Consider the following 23,032-nt stretch of genomic DNA (forward strand, 5'->3'; position numbering starts at 1 on the left):
ATTAACGAACTTGCGACTGCTCGAATGGCTCCACGATCTGCCAGTGGATCCTAAAGAGACAATCTTGACCATTCAGGATGTCGATAAAGACGGCATCAAATACGTCAGCCATGACAATACCGAGTCCAACTGGGTCACTCCAGATGGCCCTCTAGGCGTTTCGCAATCCAACCTCGATCTGCTCGACTTTGGGCGATCGATGGGCACGTCGATGGATATTTTTGCTCGGGGAGTGGGGGTAGGACTCACCCACACCGAAAACCTGCTCATCAAAAAAATTTAATCGGCAAGAGAAACCGGAGAACTGAAACGGAAGGCGAGAACGCTAAAAACCACCTTTCGGACAAATTTTTGAATCTTATTTTGACCTACCGAACCATTATTCAAACAATATCGTCATAACGGTCAGCGATTTCATTTTCACGGAACGTAGATGCGCTATAGCGATAACCGCGGATGTAAGCTTCAAAACAGCACTAGCGGCTGACTTTAAAAGAGAGTATAAGAATATCGAGTTTTTATGGAAACAGAGGCCCGGAGGGATGATAGCGCTGCCCCCTGTTGCATCACAGATACCAGGGAAATATTTGTGTTTGATTTTAATAAGGCCACTGAAAAGCAACACGTAAGTCCAGATGGCTTGGTATTGGCCTTGAATCGACTTAGGGATTTTCTGGTTGAGAGAGGAGTGACCTCTCTCTCTCGTTACCAGTCTATGATCCAAATAGGAGAAAGCTACATCCGAGAGAGTTATATGCCCTTGTTCACGTGATATTTTCAGAAACTGACGTAGAGGTTTACTTACATAAAAAATACTATCTGAGTATATGCTAGGAGTTGCATTCGGCGATAAGTGGTTTTTATTATAGGTACTTTATAGGCGTTAGGATTAGTTTAGGCAAGCTACTAGGGATTATGTTTTTATGTAATAGAGTGAATATTTGATGTTTATGTGTTATGTTATAGTTAGGTTATGTTTTTTGTGATGTGCGTGTGTGTCATAAATGACCTGGAACACTCCAGGTAGTGAAGGTGACAACGCTCATTTGTGTTAACTTAATAAGGTTGAAGGTGGACGATCAACTTTGGTGCTAAGTTTTAAATCAGCAACGAAGAGAAAGTTTCAAGGGATAATTTTAAAAAAAAAGACGTGAATGATGTTTTATCCTGAAAATGGAACGGCATGAAATTATGGTTTTAAATTGTGACTTGCTTTTTAGATCTTGATTGATCCAGTTTTGTTTATTGAATTTGACAAATCAGAAGGAACTCGACGACGAAAGATAAACTGTAGAAAGATGCGTGACTCGAACGATTTGATGGAATTCCTCTCAGCTAGTCTAGGAGCGACTTTGGACGAGATATACCAGCGGCTGATTGACTGTGACTTTGCACAAGAAGACCCGGGATTGGCGATGTTTGTGGTCTCGCTCCTCAACGCGTTAGGACGAGAGGGTCGAGGGACTCGCCCCACGGAAATAGTACTGATGCTGGCCTTCGGTGAGTCCGGGACCGCCGAGAGAGGTCGTAACCGATTAATGAGATGGCGGCGAGGAGAAATGTCCGGCCATGACTTGGCTCGTGAGCCGGGACTAGGCGAGCAGAGGGATCACCGGCTAGGTGAGATGCCCCTGTACAGCCGCTCATCGGAGCAAAGAGACTCTCCAACAGCTGCTCCTCCATTGAAGAGGGTGAGGATGAACGAAATAGAGATCCAGACCTCGGAGACGATTGAGACGTTGGAGAAAAAGGAGAAGGATCAAAGTGACCTGTGTGCCAAGCTGCAGGAGTACAGGGCATTAGCTCGAGAAAGAGACGAATGGAAAAAGAAGTTTGAAGATCTGCAAATTGCCTTCAAGGAAGAAGAGATCAAACACCTGAAGGAGCTATATATGGCGAGGGTGAGCCAAGTGTCACCGGAGGTTCTGGCAAGGATGAACTCCTCGGATGCATCCAGAGACGCACGTCCCAGGACGAAGGCAGAGGAGCTGTGCGCACCGAGAGCCCGAGGCTCCTCAGCAGACATCACAGTCTGCTCCGAACCCGAGAAATACGAAACCGGTTCCTTCAGACACCTATCTGGCTCCCCAGTTTCAGTTGTCATTCAACCAGGTGGCCAGAGCAACGATGAACGAGATCAACAGGACCACTGGCCGGACGCTGGGTTCTTCCTTTCCCAACGCCTTGATCGTTCCCCAAGTAGCTCGGAGCGAACACCTCGAACCATAGCATCAACGGGGACTGCGCATGGCGGACTGGTTCAGAAGTCTCGTGTAGTTGACATCAGGAAGAACCTAATGGTGCGCAACCAGTTCGTGCATGTAGCCGCGGAGCATCCTCGAGCTTGCTTGAATGGCATAGGCTGGAATTCCGCCATAAGCAACCAGGCAGCTCCCCAGGGAATTGTCATTTGGTTTTAGGAGATAGTTTAGTGAGGGATCTGAACGAGATCTTTGTCATTGGTCAGACTACTGTTGTATCTTTTGGAGGAGCTTCCGTGGCTCAGGTCATCAAAATGATAGAGTTCCAGGGCGAGGATTACCTAGACACGTTGGTGATAATGCTCGGGACCAATGACGTCTCGAGGGCCCCTGTAACCCCAGAGGGCAAGGGGGCCCCTCTTGGTCTGCCTTTTGAATGAGCTGAAGGAGAAACACAGGCCCAGACTCGTGGTGCTGTGCACGAAACCGCAGAACCCAAAGGTGGCAGACTTCATGAACGGCAACGTGACCCGGTGGAACGAGATGACCCGCGGTCTGGTGAGAAGCAACCCCGGCGAGCTCCGACTAATGGTTCTTTCAACACCCAGCAAAAGAGACGCTGGATCAATGACGTGTTCCAGACGCAGTTAAGGGAAGTGGAGCAAGAATTGAGGGCGACCAACTCACTGGCTTGGACCAGTTCGACTGGAGGAGGTAGAGTGAGGGGCAACGTGCCGGAATCACTCGTCAACCGCCTCGGGCCCCTGGCAATGGAAACGGGTGCAGCTGCTCCCGTTGCTCCAAGCTCAGATGTGAGAGAAAGTTTGGGGACTGCTCCTACCCCTAGAAGACAACCATTGGAGAGCCGACTTGGGGTATCGATTGATCAGAACCAGACTAGCCCCAGACCGTGTATGGGACTAACAACCCGGCCGCTACAGCAACCCAAGCTTTGACGACAAGCCAATCGACAAGCGCCGTGCCAGCGGAAGGGGTTGAACCAAGCAGCGTGCTGCTTTGGAACCGTCCAGACCCCAGCGGTTGGGGACAGTATAAGACAGACAAGTCGCCAAGGCTGAACATGAACACATTGACGTGTCGAGAGGACGCTAGGAGGATGATCGATGGAGATGGTCCCACAGTGACGAGGTTGTATCGAATATCGGGCGAGGACTGGCTTTTGGAGGAACAGGAGCAGTTTAGCTCCGCGACTACGCTCAGGTTCATGGACCTCGATGGATTGCCTCAGGACAATACCTTTGGGCCCTTGAATACCCGATCTCTTAGGGACATCCGTCGGAGAGCCAGGAAATTGACACCACCTGTTCGGAAGAGCAAATTTCTGGCAGAGAATAAGCCCAATAACAAACACCACAAGCTGTATAGGCAGTTCACCAAGCCACCCGACCAGCCGCCTGGTGAGTACTCGAGAGACTATCCCCGAGCGACCGCGGTGAAACGGGACGATATTAGATACGAGGGACTAAGGGCACCAGTGGGTGACAGCCTGTTTGCTGCCTATGATCCTTTGGATATGAAGGAGGCTAAATATCTGATAGTTGCCAGTTCAGACTATTCCTACAAGCCCCGTTCTCTCTTTTGGCCGGATGTGATATTCTTGACGGCGCCTAGGTTAGACTGGGGGCAACCAGCAGGCATGACGATAAGCATGCAAAGGACGATCAGTATGTAACCGCAGGTGATTGTGATTGCCGGCTCGAATGACCACTTGCAGAGTAGACGGTTGTTGTTCCGTCTGACTGATGGATCAATCCCGAGCAATGAAGTCATAGGAGAAGCTATAATGACGCTGCTCTCAGCCAAGACCGAGGTGGAGGCATCAGTACAGCGACACTTCGCCAAGAATATGGTGAAGGTCATCTTTGTATTATCACCGGGATATGCCGCATTGCCAGAACCCCTACAGTTTGTGTACACGATGATCACAACTTTAGCGGAGGGAATTCAATTCAACGTGATAATACCTGCGCCGAAGAGGATAGTGGATCCTAACAACTACTACCCACCCCGGTCGGAGCTTCCTGCCATCTGGGCTGACATTTCCAATGCTATCCAGGGACTCAAGGATTGCAGCACAACTCGGTTGGTGCTGGACGAAGTCCTGCTGTTGGAGATGTCCAACTTCGCCAGGTTGCTGAAGTTGAGGCCAGGGATAGATGATGATCACCTGTTGGTACAACATGTGGCCAAAGACATCTGGTTCAGGCAAACGGATTACGCGTAAAATGAACAAGGGAGGACAGTCAGAAAAATATAACATCGGCGGAAGAGGATCTTATGACATTGGCTTTGCGGACGAAGCCACACAACAACTCTTGGTTGTACCTTTCACCAAGTTTGTGTATCTTGAGAGAAGACGCATTCGAGCATGCACCGTCGGTAATCAAAGAGATACACGCTTACCTGAAAAACTTGTTAAACGAGAGGGAGTTAGCCGGGGGTATGATGCTACAATTGATGCAAGATGTGAACACAATGTCATTGGATAAATTCCAGGCTGATATTTTGGCCACGAGGGCACAATATGAGCGATCAGACGCTATCCTGGATGGAATGGGAGTGGGATGGACGCCATCCTTCCTGTCAACGTGTTACCCGAGGGCCTTCCGGAATCTGATCGCGAGCTTTGTTATGGATATCCGGAAACTATCGATCGGTCTGGTACTAGCACTGTAAGTGACGTTTGGTCACGAGAACTTTGTGGAAGGACCTGCGAATCTCTTCACCCAAGCGTTAGCGGACCTGAGTTTGGATGGATTCCTTACCCTGATTGCTATGACGGCTGGACGATTTGCTCGTGCTATTACGCTACCCCGAACAACTTCAGGGAGCGAGTCGTGAATTCAACGCGCAGTTGGAAACCGCCTCGTTCAAGAAGATGAAGGATTGGATGATCCTCTTGCTCCAATATCTCCTGCAGCAGAGTAGTAGTATCACAGGAGAAGATAAAGTGGCAAGGCGGGCGAGTGAATGCAAGCAGTATTGTGGCATGCCCTTGCTGACAGATCTGGCCGTGATGATGCGGATCGATCCGCTGGCTCTAGTCCATGGACTGAGGGAGTTCGTCACGGTGGTGTAAGGACACGTGATGTCATTTGTATTCCCGGACGTACAAGTGAAGGCGTACAGGAACTCGGTGTTGTATGTCAACTTAGTCTCGGTTGTGGATTGTTCCGTGCTGAATTGCATGAAACAGAAAAAACTGAGATTGTCGGCTAGCGACGACAGGTTATTCGGAAGAATAACTGAGCCAGGTTGGATGTTGATGGACTTCAACAACAATTTTAAGTGCCGAATGGGCCGCGAGGACCATTCCCATGTCCAGTTCAATCCGAAGTTTCGGAATCTGCGACCAGTGGTGAAGGATTCAGGAGAGGTGATGCGGGCCAACTGTGGCCGGGAGCCTATTCACACGTCAAAGAGAACCAGCAAGCGTGGCTTTCCGGGTCCAGGCCGCTGCCGGACCAATGCCCCCGATACCCACCGATAAGGAGGATATTGTTTGGAGTCGCGTCGGAGCGGCTCGTGATGCGGAAGATAGAATGCTGAAATGGAGTGGAGGGATGGAGCCGCGCTTCATCAGTTGGAACGCTGCGGCCATGCATACGTTCGACTTCACATTCCCGGATGCTTGGAGCCGAAAGAAGATCAAGGCACCACCTTCCAGGAGACCAGAGGTCCCGGTTGACGTGTGGAATGATGTGTCACGATTGAAGTGATCAGGAGAAGTGAAAGTGCTGATATTGGAAGTAGTAAAGGAGCGCAGAGGAGGCACGTACATAACGATCGATGATGTGGCGCCATGTGGCGAGGAGTCGGTAGAATTCCTGGTGAATGACGAACTATTCTATCACCCAGGGGATCTGACCGTACCGGCGCGGCCGGACTCGGGCATAGATATGCGACAAGGCCCTTCGGGACCTGGACCAAAACCAGACCCTAATGATGACGAACTGATGGATAAGGATGACGATCACATGAAAGGAAAGGGAGAGAAGTCGGGTGGGTTGGACTTAGGAGCATTGGAGAGAGACTTACTGGAATACCAGTTTAGTGGAGACGACGACGGGTAAGGCGATGGGAATCTACTGCTGATGACAACGTCGTCTTTCATGTCCCCTACGAAGGAGGCGCCGGCTACCTTATCCCTAGTGGATCCAGTAAGCCTGGCAATGGACAACCGGTGTAGGAACCTACAGAAACTGCTCCATGAATCACCAAGGAGGAGGAGAATTGAAGAGACCAAAACGCTACCTGAAGAAGAATGGGAGAGATACCAGAGCGAACTTGAGCGCACGACAGGAGTGACCTGGAGCCGAGTGACCTTCATGGAGAGGACATGGGACTTGATACGCAGATACGGGACTCAGTACGTAATGAAGGTGGGGTTAAACCAACCCATCATACGCGAGGTTCTGGATAAGCTAATGAGATCCATAAAGTCTGATGTTCTGACTGAGTCAGTCACAGAGGATACTGCCGATGATCAGCAGATCACGATAAATTTACCCGTTAGGCGAGCCAGGAAATTGCTGAAACGGTTGAAAGGGAAAACAAGAAGCAAGACCGTGAATCAAAAAGTGGTGAAGTCGAAGGCTAGTGCAGTGGTGGCCTCGTTGGCAAGAGCAGCTCGGCCGAGTGAGAATGGACAAGGTGATGGCGCGACGCTGGCCGGGGGAGAAAAAGAGAACCTGATACCCCCGATGCTATTGGCAGCTTTGACCACAACGGCAACAAGCTCGAAGAAAAATGCACGGACTTTGGCGGATACTAAGTTAGAAATGGAAGTCATCAGTCAGTGTTGATCTGGAGGACTTGATGATTACAAGCCCTCGCGAACCAACATGGCGCGAATGAAGCTGGAGGGACAACTCGACGTGGTCGAGTATAGCCGGATCACAGTGCCAGACTCAGCCCACATGGGAGATCCAGCAGGGGGTTATGTAGAGATGCTTAAGGCAAGGAATTTCGCGAGAGGGCACTTGATGGCCTGGAACGAGAAGCAAGCCATGCAGGAGAGCTCTAACTTGAATCGGAAAGGCAAACGAAGTCGGTCTTGAAAAGCTGCTTTAAAACTCTCGGAGGGCGGCCCTCCAAAGATATTTCGACTAGATGATGCATGCACTTGCGAAAGTGGCAGCATACCTGGCTCATCCGTGTACGAGAACTGACTTGCAAGTATGGTTGGCCTGGTGTTTGATGGGGATCAAGAAGTCAGAATATGAGGCCAACAACGACTCGAAATCAAAGGAACAGGAACTGGAATTGATGGAAGCCCTGCGAGTAATGATTTCTAGAGACGATTCGACGATAGCCTGGGCTAATCGTAAAGATGCCCTTTGCTTCGTGAGGTTCGTGGTGGATCGTATCCCCACTCCTGTGTTGGGAGAATGCATAAAAACTATACAGCAAGGGGGAGATGATTGTGAACGAAACTTTCTGAGGGCAATCCTGGAGCTATGTCAGGATATGCCGTTGGCCATACCAAATAAGGAGTCGAACGACATGGAGAGCTATCGCAGGTTGGAAGAAGTGAGAAGATATTCCAACAAAGAATTGAAACTGAGCCGGGAGTTTATTGAAACAGTCAGGGGACAGAAAGACTATGCAACACTGGGAAGTTGAAGTCGTTCCAATTTGTGTCTGGCATACCAGGGATAACATATATTCCCTTCCTGAATGAGGAAGCCAGGGAAGCGTACTTTGGCTATGAGCAAGATGTAGTACTCAATTTCTGGGTTGAGCGGGTCAAGGAAATTGGCATGTTGATGATGGAAGAACCCAGGCTGGGGATTGTTTTGGAAGAACGAGTGGTCGAACCCTCGGTTGCCGAGCTGTAGGGACAAGTGAGTTTTGATTGTGGTTCTTGGGGCGGTCCCTTGAAAACCAGCTTAGTAACCATGTGGGAACTCATGAAGCCTTCTTGGTGTCCACATCCAAACGCCGGCTTAATCTGGGATATGACAGCAGATGTCACAATTGACTTGGATGATGACGCTAGCCTACACGATTTGGCTATGATACACCATCTGCTGGCCCTAAAGGTAACGAAACAGAAGAGCAACTCATCCACGGAACCATCCGAGGGAACTCTCTCTGGTGATTAGTTGAGACAGGGAACCTGTCTAGCCCACAGTAGTGGAATGGTTGGACATGCGTGCAACTCGGGACATTGCTTGGTTACGCTGAGTGAGCAGCATCGCCAACTGGCGCAACTCTATGGGAGGTTGAGCATGTCGGACAGGAGTGGAATGGAGTTGATTGCGGGCTGTCATGGAGTAACGGAGGTGAACTTGATCACTGCTTGGGATTTTACAGCATGACGAGCTCTATAGAATCACTGGAACGCCCAGAGCGTGCCCATGGGCTAGTGATGTCCCTAAGTGTGGAAGTGCTCCCTGGAGCTCTACAGACAGATCAAAAGATTGGAGGCTGGCGAGAGGCTCTAGAAAACGAAATGAATTTGAAGGACAGTGAGGCCTATCAGAGACCTACTGGTTCGAAATATCTGCTGGGTTCGAGCTCCGCACCATATTGCAATAAGAGATACCCTACGCACATGGTGGTGATGGACACGAGGACACAGCAGGTGTTGGTTGACCAACTCTTCTTTGTGCCAAAGTGCGTGAGGTTGGCCAGGATGTCGGAAAGGTCGTACGATTTACTGACGAAAATCATTCGGGCCGTCCCGAAGAGATCTGAAGGCGAGTTGCTGGACATAGTGGGTGAAGAGTTCATAAGATTGAACCAGGGTATTCTCTCCTTTTTAACTCAAAAAAGAGTTCATTTTACTTTCGATTAAATTTTTACTACTTTACAGTAGGACAAAATCTAACGCAAGTTTAAGTTTTTACTCTTAAAATGCTTAGATTCAAGGACTGACAACTTCAGACCCAGAAAAACTGGTAAGTGCTTCAAATTTAAAACTGCGACCTTTAAAGAGGGTAGTTCAGATCTGGGTAGTTCATTTGGTGTCGGTCTATGTCAAAATTTTGTTGAAACTCAAATAAATACCCAAAATGGTCCTTAAAGTATGGTTTTTCGAGAGACCTGGATTTGCGTTTAATTTTGTCCACTAGTGTTGAGCAATCACTATCAAAGCAAAACTGATGAGCGTGAAAATCGAAATCGATTGACTTTGTATTATTACAGGGCGCTTAAAAAAGCAGTTTTTTTTGCATATCCTTTTGTTGTAGCAGCAATTTTTATCGAGATTTTTCTGACAAATACCGAGACATGCAATGTCGAAATTCGAAACCTATTTCGAGATGTCATGTAAGCTCTTGATTGTCTGGGACAAAACACAAGGCAGGTATACAAGCTAAGACATAGTTGAAATATGTCCATCGGAAAAGGAGCCCGGTATAAGGGCACGAAGTGCCCGATGGCGGCGTTTTTGCATGAGCCCATCTTCAACTATTTTCTAACTGTTGAAGAGTATGTTTTTCGATCTTTTTGTTTGTTTTTGCTCTTTCAATTGTTATAATCGGGCTTCTTTCAAAAAAAAGCCCGGAAAATTGTGAAAAGTGCGTGACACTATGCAAAAGATATCTTTTTTCATTCGTGCGTTCTAATAATTTATTTTTTTCATGTAGTTAGAGTAGTTTTTTATTTCTATTTTTTTTAAAATAAAACGAAGCACGGAATTATTTTGCTTACTAATGTTTACTTTTTTAAATAAGGCACAAAAACACTTGATTATATAGATTTAAAAAGAAAAGACAAAAAGAACAAAAGAATATGTTTTTGCTCTTTCACACATGTTTTTTCACGACAAGGCATAAATATAAAATGAAATATTAGAACGCATGAATGAAAAAAGAAATCATTTGCATAGTTTCGCGCACTTTTCCGGGCTCTTGAAAAAGAATTGCGGGCTCTTTCACAATTTTCCGGCATTTTCCCCTCAGAAAGAGCAAAAACATACTCTTCAACAGTTAGAACATACTTGAAGATGGCTTCGGGCAAAAAAAGCCGCCATCCGGCGCTTCCTGCCCTCAGGCCGGGCTCTTTTTCCCTCGGGCATCTTTCAACTATGTTTTAACTACTACAGAGCTACTATTTAAAACACTTCTCGAAACCAATTTTGCAACGGTAAATTTTTTAACTTCTTCCTAAAACATTCAGCAGCAAAAAGTGACACGAATGAGATGAGAATTGAAAATCGTTGAAGTAAAATTTAAAAAAAACACGCGTGTTCAGTATGTTTTGGTGCCATATTTGAAAAGCTAGTGCTTTATTTGAAGCAATATTGCAAAATATGAAAAATTTGCAAAATTTGGAAAATTTGTGCAACAACTTTAACACTTAAGCAATAGTTGATTCACTAGTGTAATATCTTTCATAGAGCACTCAAAAAAAACTTTAAGAAAAGTTGCCAAATAGCTTGATACTTTTTCAAAAGACTATGTTCTGTTCGAATTTAGCTCAACTGTTTCATGCCAGATAAGCAACAGCTTCTACTGCATCTTGAAAATTGCTCACAACTTGACATTGCGCTGCACGTCTTGTTCGCAAAAATTCAGGATGCTATTCGGCTCTCGCTTATCTACAACAAAATCGTTGTAATTATTGTTTTTTTGAAAATTTGTTTTGAGTTTCATTGTTTTCGTCGAGTAGCGTTGAGTAATGAAATTTTTTTTGTATTCTAACCAATCAAATTTTTGATCAATTTTTTTGCTAGTCAAGACTTTCTGAACTTAGCCTGAAACGAAAAGTTTTTCCTGTTATGCAATTCTAAACTTTTTAAAATTTTAATTTTTTCATTAAGATCGCAAACCATTAGATAAGCTGTCAGTTTTTGTGTTGGTGAATCGTCGTTTCAAATATACGTTCAGTTAGATCAAACTTTTGAAATTTTTTGAGATTAAAAAAAATTAATATGACATTTGATTTAAAAAAAATTGGCATGTAATTGTGCGTACCCCAAAAAAACGGCATCCTAATTTGGCAACAAACATCTCTTGTTGAAGGAACATATAAAAAACTGGTTCCGAAATTGAGATATTTGTTTTTTATAACTGAAGCAGCTAATTTTCAAAATATCAGTAGACAGGCTACAAATTGGATGCGGGTTAATATCAATTTGCAAAAAAGATTAGCATCAGAAGCAAATTACCCAAGAAAGTCGAACTGCAAAACTGTTCTTTTCTTTTCTCATCTTTCAGAAAAAAGTTTTTGCTATATTTATCTATAAATAAAGTCCCTATCTGAATTGCTTTTTTCTTTTTCAAGTTTTCGATAGCCATAAAGGGTTGATGATTAAGTGAGTGAAAAGTGTAGACGAGTTAGATTGTCCTGTAATTACCTTCTGCTTCAATATGCCGTTTTCTGTTCATTATCATCCCAAATTTTCCTCCATATACCGAAAATGCATATCATACAATGTTCGTACAAAATCGAAAAATGGTTGAAAAAAAACATCAACTAATTTCTGCGGCTGTTTGAGTCTAATAAAACAGTCTGGTGATAAAAAAAATTGAAGTTTTTGTTTTCGAGAAAAAAATACGCTAATCATACAGTTCCCATATATGGCAACACAAAAAATTTCGCGAGTAACTTTGAAATTGTCACAAAGATTTTTTTTTTTTTTCAACCGGAAATCGAAATTTGTACTCAAACAAACAATTTCCAAAAAAATGTTTTTGCATGCTAAAATTAATTTTTGTGCGAATAACAAAGTCCTGGATATACTAGTTTTAATTTTTTTTCCTGTCAGTCTAATAACTTTTTTAAAAATGCTGTAAACTCCTATTTTTTGTATGGTATATATGGTTACTTTCGTTGTATCATTTGTGAAAGAGGGCTCTAAGACAATTCAGGTCGTTTTCTATACATTGTAAATGCAAGACCGTTCAACTTTCGATGCGTTGAGTAAACCGAGGTCTTTTTCACTTGCCTTCGGATACAAACACAAACCAAAGTTTTCTAGAAAAAAAATTTAGAAAAAAATCAATTTTTTGGTTTATGGAAGAATACTTCTCATACTATTTTGATATATAGAAAAATGCTTATCATAGAGATTTCGTACAATTTTCTGTTCTTATGGACCTGTATGGAATTGTATGGTAAGAAGTTTGGTCAACCTGTGATCAAAGAATAAGACTCTATGCAAAAAATAGGAATGGCGACGGACGCCTTTAATCTGTAATTTAAAAGCAAGAAGAACTCATTACAAAACAATTGCTTTTTCAGCAAACTGTGAACTATTTTTTGGCTTACTAATTTTTCAGTTTCTTGGCACACCATCTATGCAATTTAGGTACAGTAACCAGAACAGTCATTTAGTAGAGTAACCATTTATTATCCCGTAAAGACAAATTAACAACTGATAGATAGCGTCCTCTTTACGAGCGAGAGGTATTTTTTATTCTTTCCAGGTTGCATGCGTCCATAAAAGAAAACTCCTTTTCACAACATGTAACCAGACGCAATTTCCTTGTGTTATTAACATTGCATTGTTTGCAGGGTTTTTCGAAATCAAACTGATTTTATTATTCGTGTTTTTTTAATAAAATTTCCATCATTTTCTCAACCATTTGACTTTAAATATTTTGGTGTTTGGGTGCTGGTGGTATGTTCGAGTCAAAGTTCGGTAAGAGCAGTCTTGTTTGATTCGACCAGTTGTAAAAATGTCACAGTTTGTGTTCGTGATTCATTGGTTTGATTCTACATGCAGGGTGATAAAACTTTCAAGAGATCTTAAACAGAGTGTCACTTGCCGGTTGGTAACAATCAGTTTCAAACAACAACTAAAAACTAAATGTTAATGGAATATATAGGCAATGTGGCTACAAACCTAACACCATTTAAGTTTAATAACTGAAGTCATTAACTACTTTTATTTTAAAATCACTCAACTTCAGCAGCACAATATGAGCAGCTGTAGTGTTTTTTTTCCAGAAAAAGTTCCCGATGTATTTCAGAAAGTAGAAAGTCCTCTAAATTATTTGCTCTTCCCTGTCTATTTTCAATTTTCGTTCGCTTGCAGAATTAGGCGGAAATCAATTGATTTGAGTTGGCTTTTTAGAACGTTTTTATCACTATCTTCTGCATTTTCATCAAGTATCCATTTTCACTACCCACTCCCTCTACCCCTGCATGGAACGTGGCGCGAGCTTGCCAACAGTGGGTATAACTATACAAAATCTTGGGACGTTTACTGCCTCGGACTGTAAAGTTCCGCCCATCGGCTACCTGACAACAAAGGTACTCCATCGAAACTACTGCTTTTTCAGGAAAATAGAAAAAATAGTTATTTTTGGCAATAAATTAGACTTTGGCTCTGTGACACACCCATGCGAATGATTACAAAAATACAGAAAAACTTTTTCTAAACCTGGTGAAGCAACAGAAATTCCGAAAATTTTCTTTTTGTATCTCTTGGGATAGTACAATGGCCATTTTTCTCAGAAACTGTTGGTAAAACTTTACGAGGCCAAACTGTGCATTTTGTGACTTGTAAGCGGATTCCACAACAAGGACGCTCCCTTTGTTCTTCTTTTGTTCTTTCATTTCCTTAACATGTTTAAAGACCTGTCTCTGGAATCCAGGAACATACAGACACAAAATTGTGCGCCTATCCTGTGCACAGTTCGGCCTTGTAATGAAAATACCATCAAAAATATCGACTCCAAGGTCTTCTATTTGTACAAGCAGATATGAGTAGAAAAAAATTTTCATCGTTTTTCTGACTGGAAGGTATCAAAAATGCTTGCAAGATATTCCGATTTCTAAATACAATATCTCATCCAATAACATAGTGATGGAACAATGATTAAGAAAAATCTCAGCAAAATAACCCTGGAACGTTTCATTCTCGATCTCATTTTATTCCAGTTTATATCCCAATTATGGGAGTCGGAATGAATTAACAGCTCCGCAGAGTAATTCAAGCGACAATTATGCAAATTTCGCGCTTTGGTTAGGGAGATGAAGTTTATCGGGGCTTTTTTTTCCTTCTGAAAATTACAATAATCAACATTTGAAAAGAGAAGATCCTGCAATGTTTGAGACTTCTTCAGGCGAATATGACGCTGATCAGAGCGTAAATTAGCGATGACGAAGACTGATTTATCTCTTGAAAGAGCGATTGTGATTACTAAAAGTTCCACATGGCAAAGCAAGTATTCAAAGCTGTGTTGAATTTTTTCTTTTCCATTCTTCTCTGCGACTCATAAATTATTTTGACTGTAAGGGGTTCCTTTTTTCAGGATTTTTCAACTAAGGTTTTGCTGCACAAATCCGAGCTACAAAAATTGATTCAAATCGATTTCAAATCAATTTCAATCCATTTTTTCCGTCTTAATTTTTTAAGGGGATTAAAACTGATTCAAATCGACAAAATTCAATTTTTTTCATTCGAGTTTCATCATTTTCAAATTTTTATTGCATTTGTTCATTGCCTATCATTTTTCATTTAACATCCACGGCGTATTGTAGCATAAAAAAGACCAAAATAAAAGGCCAAAATATCGATAAAATTCTATGATTTCTTTTTACATTTTGAGTTAAAAAACTGATCTATTTTGACCCTTTTTTTCGTTTCATAGGTTTTTGCTCAAAATCTGGCTTATATTCATAATTTTCTATGATTTAATAGCACTTTAATAAGATCAAGAGATATTTTATGCTGAACCTTTTCTGGTTGGTTACCCAGATTTTGCCCATATTCCAATTTTTATTGATTTTCTATGATTTCATTGCCAAATTTTGAGCTTAAAACATGATTTAGTTTCATCAATTTAATCAATTCTATAACATCTGTGTTTTAAAAAGGAACAGAATATTTCAATTTTTTTTCTGAAGAGTATGTTTTTTGCCGTGTTAGCAAAAATCTTGGTTTTAGTGAGTCTGATAATCTATCCAAATTGATTTAAGTCGATTTTACAACACTTAAATCAATTTAAAATTTTCAAAAAAGATTGATATAAATCGATTTAAAATCCAAATAAGTTCATAAAATGTACATTGTTAATCGATTTTGATCAATTTTAAATCGATTTACAATCAAATTAAATCGATACGAAACCATTTTTGTCAGTGCGGGAAAATACGCTGCTTTCAGTTTCATTTTCGATGTTTTTCATACAATTACACCAGGAGATTTAGAGGAAGCGGATGAATTGAAAAAAAATGGTAAAAATACCAATTGAGATTTTGACACCGAAATGCAGACTTTGAGTTTTTCACATCTTTTTCTCAAACTTCTGATCAAAACATACCAAAAAACTCATGCGGTAGATTAAAATTTACGAATTTAACTGATGTCCAGTTTTAACCACCCTTGTTTCTTCTCTTGATATAATATTTCCATCACTTAATCTTAGATAATTCAGATAAAACTATAGCAATGAACCATTGTGATTTTTCTTATTATTTTTAATAATAAGAATTGCACGGGATAGTCCGAGAGGGTTCGTCGACCCTCTGAGATGATTTTAAAGTTGGTATGTTTCTTATTGAACTTCTGCAGTTGTCCTGTACACAAGCATAATGCAATTCCCAAGTGCAGGTAAAATCTTCATCAAAATATATAGTGAAATAATTCCATCGAAGAAGGCGTTTATTGAGAGAACCAATAGCTGTATTGTCAACATAACTTGGTGCTAAATTTGCAAGTCGAGTCAAACGAAACCAGAAGTTCTGTTCACATATCTTCAACTTTGGGCATTGTACCTGAAACAAATTAGAAGCAGACGTTGTATTGGAACGATTTTCCATGGGTGAATAACTGAGCGCTTTAGCAGCAAAATCGAAATCGTAGGACCCATTCATTAATTCGGATAAGTACAAAAGATCTAGCATTTGAAAATAATATGTTACTGATAAAATTTTCAGTTTAATTAGGGCGTTTTTATAATTTTATGACCAGTGATCCAATAACAAACTCTTTTTTGAAAGGACTCTTTCCAACAAACGAGTACTTTTGATGCTTGGGTAGAAGCACCAGCTGGAATATATGAGAATAGATAAAATAAAGGTTCAATTTTGTGCACATGGAAAGCTTAGGAGAAATTCTTTTCATTACAAGGAAGGCAGAATGTGCTTTTTTGATACTTTCTGATATGTGAAGATCCCAAAAAAGGTCCTCGGTAATGTAAAGACCCAGTTCTTTGTGAGATTTCAAAAAATCAGTAGTTGAAAAGTTATTGAAATATAATTTTTTTGACTTTCCGATCTGACACTTAGAAAGCAACACTTAAGGGCATTGAGAGGCGTTGTGTTCGTTACGCTCCAATTAAAAAAAGATATTCAAGTGTCCTTGAAAAAACTGTTCAGGTAAGTTTATGGTAATGAACTTTGAATCATTCGCACATAATAATGGTGAGCTAACAGTACATTGTTAAGGTAAGTCAGTGATGAATAGTAAAAACAACAAAGGCGAAAGAATTGACCCTTGATGCACACCACTGGTTGCAACAATTAATTTTGACAATTAATTTCCAGTTTTGACACTTTGTTTGCGACCGCTAAGATAAGAACTTAACAAGTTTAATCGCTTCCCTCTGACACCGAAATCAGAAAGTTTTTGAAGTAAAATTCCATGGTACACTCTGTCAAAAGCCTTCTCAAAGTCGGTATGTACAACATCTATCTCATTCCCCTGTTGAATTGCTGAATAAATTTCATCTAAATAAACTTAAAGTTGAAGTGAACTGGAGCGATTTTTTTAAACCAAATTGAGAGTTATGAAAAACGGGTTTGCAAAATCATACAGCGGTAAAAATAAACGTCGATCATGTATTTTTGAAGGAACTGATTTTTACGAGACTGGTGAATAGTTTTCTACCGTAATTTTGCTTCCCCAACTACTAATTTGCTTCCCTCTGACACAAAGTAAAGAGTAATATCCAAAACGGGTTTGCAAAATCATACAGCGGTAAAAATAAACGTCGCTCATGTATTTTTGAAGTAACTGATTTCTACGAGACTGGTCAATAGTTTTCTACCGTAATTTGACAACGGATTCGACAAGGTTGAATATTCATACACTTGTCGAATCATTCACTTTTAGCGAGGATTCTACAAGTTTTAAGACCTGATCAGTTTAAGTTATCTTAAGTCAGAGCTTAATTTAGCGACGAATACTGATTTTCAGTCACACAGTGATGGTTTTTACAGAAACTTCAACCTGGCGATTTAAAAATTTCAGTTTTTTTTTGGAAGTGTTTTTTTTCTGAGAACTATAACTCAAACTGATTGAACCGAATTCTTTGTTTTCTGATGATTTTTGAATTTGGGATTTCCTGAAATTTGCATTCATTCCCGCCTTAATTTGCTTTTAATCCCGCCTTCAGTTTATTACAATATCTATGTTCCTTGTGTGTTCATTTTGTTATTTCTTAAATTTTGTTGACTGAAGACTTTCTCTTGCGGATATTATCAAAAGCATTTTGAAAAACTTCAGTTTAGGTAAGTTGGACGTTTTCTTTTTTCGTAATCTAAAAAACTTTGACACAAAAAAATTAGGGCAAAAACTGACAATCTGAAGAATTCAAAAATACCAAAAATTAGCAAAAAAAACATGGCAAAATACTCTAAAACAGGCCGTGAAATTCATTTAGATGTGATTTTTCAGTCAGCCTTTTTTCTCGAGTCTGATTCAAAAAATTTCAAAAAAGGGAAGGAAACAAACAGTCTTTACATAATATTTATTTGGAGAAATCCAAAATAGTTATTATATCAAACTTTAGCCAGCCCTAAAAATTACAAAAAACCAGCGTTTAAATTGACCTGCGATGCGATAAAGTCGAGCTCAAAATTGTCATTGTCTTATCCGAATATCGTATGAAATTAAAAACTATATATAGCTGCTCTTGACACTTTTTTTGCCGGTTTTTTTGAGTTTTTGATAAAAATTTAGCTTGTGAAGTGATCAGTTGCTTTTTATTTGATATTTGATGTTTTATAAACAGAAATTTAGATAACACAAAAAAAATAACAATTCAAAAAATGAGCCCCTAAAACTCTCACCATTTTCCTGCTCGATTCTTTTCTGATGTATCCGAAAAGTCTCATCGCTTTATTTCAGAGATGAGAAAGTCCGCCATGTTTTTTGCTGTTCTCAGCGTGTCTGCACTTTTCGTTCAGCTGGCCGATAGCAATAAAAGTACGAAAAACCAGAAGGTGAAGTGTGTTGACGACACAGACTGCCCTGTCACTCATTTCTGCTACAAAGTAACCAGTTTTCACTCCCTCCCTCCTCAGCGCATTTGTTTTCCAACGAAACTTTGGGTGCTAAAGTAACTACCCACCTGAAAAAATACTTAAGCACATGTTGTTTAAAAACATAATCAACTGAGTTTTTGGAGGATGAATTGTCCGGAGAATTCAACTTGTTGGTCAATAAACTATTGTTCATATCATCAAAGTTTTACTGATTTTTCAAAAAGTTTTCAAAAAGTAAATTTATTCTTATAATTATGAAAACAAACAAACAGAATCAAAGCAAGAAAGACGTGTTTTTGAGGGTAGAGCTTTGTGGTGATTAAACTTTTGAAAGAATACTGGTGTGAGGGTTGAAAATTGACTGCTACCAGAAAAAAGGCACACCTCATTGTCGCCCCAACAACGGAGAGTCTTGCAACCTGAACAAAGATTGCCGCGAGCCACACAGTGAGTGCCGAAACAGATACTGCGTTCCGACTATTCGCAAACTCTAAGACTTGAAGTATTAATAAACTTTAGTGTTTGTAAGCTGACCAGTTGGCTAGTGTTGATAAATTACAATAAGTTTGTAGGTTGACCTTTTTGGCGTATTTATAATAAAGTATATGACATTCGGTAGGTTGAATATTGATACAAGTTTTGTTGGTAAGTTGGCTCTTTTGTACTAAAAATGTCACAGTCGGCTTTTGTATGATAACTGTTTTTCATTGATTGAGAAAACCTCATTTTTTTTATTTTGTCTTTTTTCATGAAACCTAAAGGCAATTCGCTGATACATATTGAAAAAAAATTTGCTCAAAAATTTTTCGAAAGTCGAAGTCGGTTGCAAAAGTGCCAAACTTACATATTTTTGTATTATGGACAATTAATAATAGTTTTTGAAAAAGTAGCTCATGAATTTAATTTTGTGGGACACGTTTTAAATTGAGCTCAAAATTAATTCAAAACAACTTTTCGGTTTCAGCTGGCGAAAAATTAATTAATATTCCGCTTTTCGGCTCTTTTCCAGTTCCCCCCTTTCAAAATACCGAGTATTATGTTTGTTTTACGTGTTATTACGGCTAAATGCGTGATGTTACGCTATAAAGTATGAAGAACAAATCTGTTCAGAATTGTCGATTTGTTCACCACGCCAAATTTCATTGCATTATGACAACGTTAAATAGACTTTTTTAAAATCGAAATTCAAAGGGGGGAACTGGAAAAGAGCCCGCTTTTCAACCAAAATGACGGAATGTACGCGCAGATGGTGTTTTTAGTACAAGATTTTTTTCATTAACTTCTTAAATGCAACTGAAGGTTATTGCTGCTTTAAGCTCGATTTGAAAAAAAAAATCAGTTCAGATCGATCAAAAAAAAAAACGTTTAAAAGTTGCCGCTTTTGGCTAATTCGTGTTAAAAAATGTTAAAGCGCTAGTTTATCCTTTTTTTTATTTGCTCGGGTTGACCTCCATACACCGAAAATGCTTATCATACATTTCCGTACAACAAAAATCATTATCGTACAGTTCCATACATCAAGTGTATGGAGAAAATGCTTGTCATACAGTTTTCATACGTTTTCGAAACTAAAACAGAAAAAAAAACTGAACTTTTTCTGCGGCTTCTTAAGAACAGTTGAACAGGCTGGTAACGGAAAAAATAAGACTTAATTTTTGAAATTGTATGACAAAAAAATTCCCATATATGAGAAATGTATGATAAGCATTTTTGGTCATCCCGGGTGACTAATAGCCTAAGCGTTGACTTCGTCCGGTTTAGAAACGTCTTGCAGAAAAAATTTAAAAAGTCAGACTGCTTGTGTATTAGGGTAAGGCCCTGCATCTTGAGTACCAAAAAAAAAACAATACGTTATGCCCATTCTTTCAGGTGTTTGCATTTTTCATTGCAAAATTTCATTGCATTATGACAACGTTAAATAGACTTTTTTAAAATCGAAATTCAAAGGGGGGAACTGGAAAAGAGCCCGCTTTTCAACCAAAATGACGGAATGTACGCGCAGATGGTGTTTTTAGTACAAGATTTTTTTCATTAACTTCTTAAATGCAACTGAAGGTTATTGCTGCTTTAAGCTCGATTTGAAAAAAAAAATCAGTTCAGATCGATCAAAAAAAAAAAACGTTTAAAAGTTGCCGCTTTTGGCTAATTCGTGTTAAAAAATGTTAAAGCGCTAGTTTATCCTTTTTTTTATTTGCTCGGGTTGACCTCCATACACCGAAAATGCTTATCATACATTTCCGTACAACAAAAATCATTATCGTACAGTTCCATACATCAAGTGTATGGAGAAAATGCTTGTCATACAGTTTTCATACGTTTTCGAAACTAAAACAGAAAAAAAACTGAACTTTTTCTGCGGCTTCTTAAGAACAGTTGAACAGGCTGGTAACGGAAAAAATAAGACTTAATTTTTGAAATTGTATGACAAAAAAATTCCCATATATGAGAAATGTATGATAAGCATTTTTGGTCATCCCGGGTGACTAATAGCCTAAGCGTTGACTTCGTCCGGTTTAGAAACGTCTTGCAGAAAAAATTTAAAAAGTCAGACTGCTTGTGTATTAGGGTAAGGCCCTGCATCTTGAGTACCAAAAAAAAACAATACGTTATGCCCATTCTTTCAGGTGTTTGCATTTTTTGACATAAGGAATCCAAGTCAAGTCTAACTATTTTTCACTGTCTTCCGTGTTTGCTATTTCTCAGAAAAAGTTTAATGAAAAGTTTTGGTAACTGTGATCTCTCAAATTTTTCAACCTTTGCTCTCACCATTAAGGCTATAAGCATCACCTTTCGACACTCTGATTTAATATCGGTTTGCTCTGAAAGGTGTATACCGAAATAATTTTTCGTCAAGTCGCTTTTGTTTTAACTTTCGTTTCATTTGATTTCTTTCACGAGAAAGAAGTCGATTGATTTGGGATCTCTTAATTCGTTAAGTTTATTATGCTATCTCTATGCTTCATTATGCTATTTCTTGTTTCTCAACCGTCTATTCTCAAAGTACCCGGTACAGCTGACTTGACTCTCCAGCTTTCTTTTCATACTGATCATCTGACTTCTCTTCTTTTTTGAAGGTATTCCTGCTCTTATATCCTCTTCCTAATTCTGATCTTTCCCTTTGATGTTGAAAAATCAGGAACTACCTTCTGCTAATCGCATGTGAACTCGTCAGATGTCAAAAACTAGAACCAATTCGATCTCAATGACTCATTCTCAGCCTTGATTTTTTTTCTTGTAGTTGATTTAAATTATTATCTAAATCAAGGTCATCATAAAAACATCATGATTCACAATCATCCATCATCATTATGTTGCGTTTTTCAACGGCAACCTGCTACTTCAATTAGCTCCTGTGACTTAAACTGTGGGCCTAATGCAAGCTGGAGGTTCTTTTATGAAATTTTTTGAATTCTTTTTGATGTACTGATTCGGAATAAAATGAATGATTTCAAAAGTTCAAAAACTGTGATTCACACAAAGTTTGTTTTTCAGCTACTCGTTAATGGGATCTTCTTTCAACCCTTTCTTTTGGTTGAACTGAAAATCTCACAATTGGGAGGGTGGTTTTCGAGACACGTCAAAAAGTTTCAAAGAACAAAAAATAATAACTTATCTCAGGGCCATTACTTTTTGTGAAAAATACATTTGGCGTATCCTTCTATGCAGGGGAGCTTGTACAACCTATTTTATCCACTTAATCGAAAACTTGAGAAGATGAAAAAAGTCAAAATATTGACAAAAATCCCCCACAGGCTAATTCAAAGGCTGAAGAAAGTGAGGTACGGTACAGAATGTCTATACTTATATAGAGAAATTATTTCATGTTTTAGTTTAGAATTTATGAACTACCACTGAGTCTCGAAAGCTTCTTTCTTAAGTTTACAGCTTGTTGTTTCGACTTTCGTAACAAAAGTAACGGAATATTTCTGCTCGGGTGGGGTTTTTTTATTCAGACAGCTTTCGACTTTTTAACTAGCCATTTTTGAGGGATATATTTTTTGTATATTTAGAAAGCTATTGTTGGCCTGAGCTCAAATTTGAAAAAAAAAATTCAACTGATATTTTTTTTCGTAAAGTTATGGGGGTTTAAAGATTGCATTTTTAGCCAATCTGTGACAATTAACACGCGATATATTTCGCGCTATTAGCGCGTAAGCGGAAATTTAGTCCGTCTCAGAAACCAACGTATAGTTTTCCGTAATTTACACAACGAAAAAATAGAAAGCTTGTCGCTTGAGAAAGGAAACGGGGCTTTGATGGCCAGGTTTTTAGATTTCGATGCTAAAACTCTCGCCAAATCCCATGCAAAAACTTTTCATTTAGAAGCAATTTAATAAGCCTATATTTGGAATTGTCTTGCTATCTTTAAAAACGATTAAAAGATTCGAAAAAAGAAAGCTGAAAGTTTGGTGGCGCAAATGAATGGAAGGGAAGAGGGGTACAGTGACCGACAAACTTTTTGTTAATCCTCAAACTTCCAACAAATTGATATGCATAACCTGAAACACACAGATGGGTAGAGTCCTCGCATGACTGGTACGCATCACAGTCTGAGTTATCGTTGCAATATTCCAACTCGCACTAATTGTATGTTATTTTTGAGGATTCAGACACAGTAAACAACAATTTAGTTTGGGGAA

General features: G+C 39.9%; 1 protein-coding gene across 1 annotated transcript in view; it reads right to left on the minus strand.

The window, feature by feature from the left end:
- LOC134853019 (integrin beta-2-like) overlaps positions 1-22,724 on the minus strand; it is a 493,953-nt gene extending 471,229 nt beyond the window's left edge. The window contains exon 1 of the mRNA XM_063868934.1: positions 22,721-22,724. The gene's annotated coding sequence lies outside the window, so the exon portion shown is untranslated. The remainder of the gene's footprint in view (positions 1-22,720) is intronic.
- Positions 22,725-23,032: the final 308 nt, after the last annotated feature.

Source organism: Symsagittifera roscoffensis, chromosome 8 (genome assembly GCF_963678635.1).
Source record: "Symsagittifera roscoffensis chromosome 8, txSymRosc1.1, whole genome shotgun sequence".
Lineage (NCBI taxonomy): Eukaryota > Metazoa > Xenacoelomorpha > Acoela > Convolutidae > Symsagittifera > Symsagittifera roscoffensis.